A 6,435-nucleotide genomic window follows, 5' to 3' on the forward strand; every position below is an offset into this window, starting at 1 on the left:
CGTCGTTTTTATCAATGAACGCCGGCCCCCTCCCCGGCGTCTCGTCATGGAGAGCCCGCCCCCTTCCTGGCGGCGAGTCACCGGGAAGCCACACCCTCCGCGGGCTTTATCATCAGGAAGCCCCGCCCCACTCGCCCGCCCCTCCTCGAGGCCCCGCCTCCTGCTCACGCCTTAAAGGCGCAGCCATACAGCCGGTCACCACGTGGCTTCCTCCAGGATGTGGGGCCAGCCTCCGCTCCGCCCCTCCCCACCCGTCCTGGGGACTGGGCGCCCATTTCTTTCCCCGTCTTCGGGGTTTATGCTGAAGTCAGAGTGAGTTCTGGGCATCTGGGGAGTTTCCCCACGGCACTGGGGGTTTCCAGAAAAGGGAAGAGGAGACCCCGACGCTTGCTTTCACCCTGTCGCGTCTTCCACGTTCCCCTTTAAATGCCTAAGTCCCTGGCCAGAGCCCCCAGGTGCAGCCCAGTGCTGCCCCCCTCCGGGCCTGGGAGGAATTGCAGACTCCCGAGCCGAGCTGGCTTGCGCAAGAGGAGGGGTAGAATGGGGCTGCCACACTGAGTTTTGGGGTCAAACAGACCTGGCGTTCAAGGCTTTTACCATGACCCAGGCCACAGCTTTTGCTACCCACTTCCACACGCGAGGGGCAGATCTAGGGTTCCAGCGGGGTCCCCTCTTCTCTTTTCTGGAAACCCCCCCTGCCCTGAGTCAGCCGCCAGAAGGCCAGAAAGGGGAGAATGGGAATTGGATTTTCTCAAACCTAGCAATGGACTATTGGGCAGGTGGTCCGCGGGCCATCTGGGCCCCTCGAGCCCTTGTACATGCCGGCCCTTCCCAGGGCCAGAGGCAGAGAGAGGTGGGGTCCTAGCCCCTCTGGAGTGTTTGTCATAGTCTCCTCCTGGCCTTGTCCTCCTCACCTTTCTGCCCGCACTCTGTGCAGCCGTTCTCAACCTGTGGGTCGTGAACAATGAAAATACATCCTGCATATCAGATATTTACATTACAATTCATAACAGTGGCAAAATTACAGTTATGAAGTAGCAACGAAAATAATTTTATGGTTGGGGGTCACCACAACATGAGGAACTGTATTAAATGGTCGCGGCATTAGGAAGGTTGAGAACCACTGCATAGGATCAGTCAATTATTATGCCATTCAGTTCTCAAAGATTTATGGAGAGCACCTGCTAAGTGCCCAGCACTGTCTGAATGAGGCTGGGCAAGGATACGGCCCTCCTTTAATTTACAATCTGCTTGATGGACACATACAATAGGCAAATACATAAATAAGGTAATTGCAGGCTGTGAAAAGTGCTATAAAGGAAGTAAGCAGAAGAGTAACCAAAGAGCCTACTTTAGAAAGAACAGCCAGGCTTGGCTGGTATGGCTCAGTTGGTTGAAGTGCTGCCTTGTGTACTGGAAGGTCACAGGGTCCATTCCTGGTCAGGGCACATACTGTATTGCTCTTACATTGATGTTTCTCTTTCTCTTCCTCACTCTCTAAAATCAATAAAGATAAAAAGAACTAGTCCTCCTTTTATTTATTTATTTTTTGTTAATCTTCACCCCAGGTTATTTTTCCAGAAAGTGGAAGGGAGGGGGAGAGACCGAGAGAGAAACATCGATGTGAGGGAAACACATCAATTGGTTGCCTCCTGCACGCACCCCGACCAGGGCTGGGAAATCAAGCCTGCAACAGAGGTATGTACCCTTGATGGGAAGGAATTGATTCGATCCTAGGGTCCTTCAGACTGCAGGCCGAAGCTCTATTCACTTTAAAAAGAAAGGAAAAACAGGAACGTCAACAAGTATTTTTTTAGCCTGGCCAGCTAAGTGGTTAAGCATTGACCTATAAACCAGGAGGTCAGGGTTCCATTCCCCCATCAGACAGGGCACATGCCTGGGTTGTGGGCTCAATCCCCAGTAGGGGGCGTGCAGGAGACAGCCAATCAATGATTCTCTCATCATTGATGTTTCTATCTCTCCCTCTCCCGTCCTCTCTCTGAAATCAACAAAATTTTTTTTTTTTTTTACAGAGAGGAAGGGAGAGGGATAGAGAGTTAGAAACATCAATGAGAGAGAAACATTGATCAGCTGCCTCCTGCACACTCCCCACTGGGGATGTGCCCGCAACCAAGGTACATGCCCTTGACCGGAATCAAACCCAGGACCCCTCAGTCCGCAGGCCGACGCTCCATCCACTGAGCCAAACCGGTCAGGCAACAAAAATATTTTTTTAAAAATATATTTTTTGAGTACCTAATACATGTCAAGTTTACCTCCCAAATATCTCTGAAATCTATCCACTTCACTCATCTTTCCCCCACACCCTAACCTGGGTCACAGTCTCTCCGGTTGGGATTATTGCTATTGGACCTTGCTGGTCTCCTTGCCTTTAGTCTCAGCTCCATTTCATCTTCCTTCCATATAGCTATCCCACTCACCCCCTCATCAGGCCCTCAACGGCCTACTTCTCTAACCTTGCCCTTCACAGCCACTGCAGGGAAAACCAAAACAGCCTGAGATCTGGAGGGTAAACACTAGTAGCTCAAATGAGGGGGAGTAGGAGCTGGGCTTTGGCAGGAAGGCTTCCATTGCCAGACTCAGGAGTTTGATCTTTGTCCTACAGGTCAACAACTTTCCACGGGGGAAATGGTAGCGCTGGGGCTAGAAGGGACAAATCCACAGGGGAAATGGGGCCGAGGCATGTATAGTTTGAAAAGGCATTATTTGTTATTGCAATTTTATTTTGGAAAATAAAGCAAAATGTATTTATATTCGTTTTCTAGGGTTGACATATCAAAATACCAGAGACTAGATGTCTTAACCAACAGAAATTTATTTTCTTTCCGTCCTGGAGGCTGGAAGTCCAAGATCGAGGTATTGAGAAGGTTCATTTCCTCTGAGACTGCAGACACAGTCTTCTCCCTCTGACTTCACGTGATCTTTTTCTTTATGTCCTAATCTAATCTCTTCTGATACAGACCCTAGTCAGTGAGCCCTGAGCAGGTAGCTCAGTTGGTTAGAGTACCCTCCCGATAAGCCAAGGTTTTGGGTTCTATCCCCCATCAGGGTACTTACAAGAACCAACCAATGCCCCAGCTGGTTTGGTTTCGGGCTCGATTCCCCCGGTGGGGGACGTGCAGGAGGCAGCCGATCAGTGATTCTCACTACTGATGTTTCTGTCTCTCTCTCCCTTTCCCTTCATCTCTGAAATCAATAAAAAAACAAAGAATCAACCAATGAGCCTGGCCAGTGTAGCTCAGTGGTTGAGCTTCAACATATGAAGCAGGAAGTCACGGTTAATTTCCCCATCAGCCCATGCCAGGGTTGCAGGCTCTATTCCCAGTAAGGGCCATGCAGGAGGCAGCTGATGGATGATTCTCTCTCATCATTGATGTTTCTATCTCTCTCCTTCTCCTTTCCTCTTTGAAATCAATAAAAATACATATTTTTTTAAAAAATCAACCAATGAGCTCTGGTCTGGTTGCTCAGTTGGTTGGAGCATCATTAGCCCCTACACCAAAGGTTTTGGGTTTGATTCCTAGTCAGGGCACATACCTAGCTACTGGGTTCAATCCCCGATCTGGGCGCATACAGGAGGCAACCACTTGATGTTTCTCTCTCTTTCTAAAATTCAACGGAGCCCTAGCTGGTTTGGCTCTGTGGATAGAGTGTTGGCACGTGGACTGACGGTCCCAGGTTTGATTCTGGTCAAGGGCACATACCTCGCTTGCAAACTCAATCCCTGGCCCTGGTGGGGGCGCATGCGGGAGGCAACCAATCCAAATTGCTGTGTCTGTCTCACATTGATGTTCCTCTCTCTGTTCTCTCCCCTTCCCCTCCACTCTCTCTAAAAATCAATGGAAAAATATCCTCAGGTGAGGATTAGCAAAAATAAATAAAAATAAGCCCTGATCGGTTTGGCTCAGTGGATAGAGCATTGGCCTGCGGACTCAAGGGTCCCAGGTTCAATTCTGGTCAAGGGCGTGTACCTTGGTTGCAGGCACATACCCGGTGGGGAGTGTGTAGGAGGCAGCTGATCGATATTTCTCTCGTGTTGATGTTTCTAACTCTCTATCCCTCTCCCTTCCTCTCTGTAAAATATCAAAAAAATATATCTTAAATAAATAAATAAATAAACTAAGTTTAACAATAAAGTAAAGTTTAATGGAAACATGTCCACAGGGTGAGAATTAAAAAAAAAAAAGAATCAACCCATGAATGCATAAATAAGTGGAACAACAAATAGATGTTTTTCTCTTTCCTTCCTCTCTCTAAAATCAATCAATCAATAATTTAAAAAGACGTCAGATCAGATTTGGGCCCACCTCAAGGCCTCCCTTTTAAAATTATTTTCATTGATTTCAGAGAGAAGAGAGAGGGAGAGAGAGCTACAAACATCAATGATGAGAGAGAATCATTGATTGGCTGCCTCCTGCAGGCCCCCTCCCGGGGCATGTGTCCTGACCAGGAATCGAACCCTGACCTCCTGGTTCATAGGTGGACACTCAACCACTGAGCCATGCTGGGTGGGGGTCAAGGCCTCCTTTTAACTTACATACCTTCTTAAAGGTCCTGTCTCCAAATACAGTTACAAGTCTACGGCACTGTGGGTTAGGACTTCATAGAGGAGTCAAAACTACCTCCACCCATCTTAGGTTTTCAGATGGGATTCTTTTGCAAAAAGACAGATTAACAAAAGAAAAAAACAAACAGCCCTAGCCAGTTTGGCTCAGTGGATAGAGCATCGGCCTGCGGACTGAAGGGTCCCGGGCTGGATTCTGGTCGAGGGCACATGCCTCGGTTATAGGCTCCCGGCCCTAGTCAGAGGCATGTGGGAGACAACCAATCCATGTGTCTCTCTCACATCGGTGTTTCTCTCTGTCTCTCCCTCTCCCTTCCACTCACTCTGCTATAAAAATCAATGGAAAAAAATATCCTCGGGTGAAGATTTAAAAAAAAGAGAAGAAAGAAAAACAGAAGTTTATTAACATGTATCAGTATGTATACATGGGATATACCCAAGGGAAAATGAGTAACTCTCTCATGTGGCTTAGAATTCAGGTGTAAATACCATCTTAACAGGGAAAGGGGAAGGGGAACATAGCCTGGTAGGGTAGGGTAAGTGATTTCTAGGAAGATGAGTGGGGCCGTGGAAGAATGGGTGGGAGATATGATAGCTTGTGACAAAGTTTGTCTGGATGTAATATAGACTTTTAGTCTCCTCTCTGGTGATATGAGATGAAACTTCCCAGAAGGGACTTATGACCATTGAGTTCCTTTTGAAGGATCTGGCTTTAGGCAGATAAAGGAAGTTCAGGGACAGCCTCTCCCTGCATTTGCTCTTTTTCAAATGCCTGCAGCTCAAAGGAATCAATATGCCAAAGTGACATGTTTGGGGTATTCTATTATTTGGGCATATTCTGTTCCCTTCACTACCTTCTCCCCTCGGGAGGTTAACAAGGTTCTTGAGCCGTCCTCTGGGAGCCAGGACACCCGAGGAGATCCTCCAGATGCTGTAACTGAAGCGCCTGGCAGCCTGCTCGCCTCCTCCCTCGGTGTAACACATGCTGCCATTGATGGACCTGACACACCTGCCGTGGACCAGGCACTGGGCTGTGCATTTATCTTACTGACTGATCTCAGTAGCCTTACGATGTGGATATGATTGTAATCCTCATGTCACAGGTGAGGAAACAGGCTCAAGGGGTTAAGCTTCCTGCCCAAGGTCACATAGCTACCAAGGGGCAGAGCCAAGGTCTGAACCCAAGATGCCTGACTCTACTATTGGCCTTTGCCCAAGTTTTCTAGGGGTCACTGGTTCTTTGTCCTTGCACCACTCTGTCTCCATCTCTCTTACTAGTGTCCTCTCTCCTCCCCCAGGACTCTCACAAACTCTGCCCCTGCTGAGGCTTTACTGAGCTCGCTGGCTCTCCATCCCCGAGAGGATGCTGTCAGGCCTGCTGTCCTTAGTGAGCACGTGTCCACCACATTCCCTGCCCGCTTGGCAGCTCAGAGTCAAGAATCTCTTAGGGCTGAAACCGGTTTGGCTCAGTGGATAGAGCGTCGGCCTGCGGACTGAAAGGTCCCAGGTTCGATTCGGGTCAAGGGCATGTACCTGGGTTGTGGGCACATCCCCAGTAGGGGGTGTGCAGGAGGCAGCTGATCGATGTTTCTCTCTCATTGATGTTTCTAACTCTCTATCTCTCTCCCTTCCTCTCTGTAAAAAATCAATAAAATATATTTTTTTAAAAAAGAATCACTTAGGGGAAAATTTTTTAAAATACCATGGGGAGAAAAAGAAACTCTTGAGTGCTCACTTTGGCAGCACTAATTACGAAATTAATAATGTACTAAAATTGGAATGATACAGAGAAGATGGGTATGACCCTGTGCAAGGGTGACATGCAAATTCATAAAGTGTTCCATATTTTT

At 48.1% G+C, this 6,435-nt stretch overlaps 1 non-coding gene across 1 annotated transcript; it reads left to right on the top strand.

Annotated features, from left to right (window-relative positions):
• Positions 1-6,332: 6,332 nt before the first annotated feature.
• LOC139004586 (U6 spliceosomal RNA) lies at positions 6,333-6,435 on the top strand. The gene has a single exon (XR_011470457.1). It is a non-coding gene; the product is annotated as a U6 spliceosomal RNA (small nuclear RNA).

The sequence above is a fragment of the Myotis yumanensis genome, unplaced genomic scaffold (assembly GCF_028538775.1).
Source record: "Myotis yumanensis isolate MYYU_CA2020_CCGP unplaced genomic scaffold, mMyoYum1.0.hap1 SCAF_2, whole genome shotgun sequence".
Taxonomy (NCBI): domain Eukaryota; kingdom Metazoa; phylum Chordata; class Mammalia; order Chiroptera; family Vespertilionidae; genus Myotis; species Myotis yumanensis.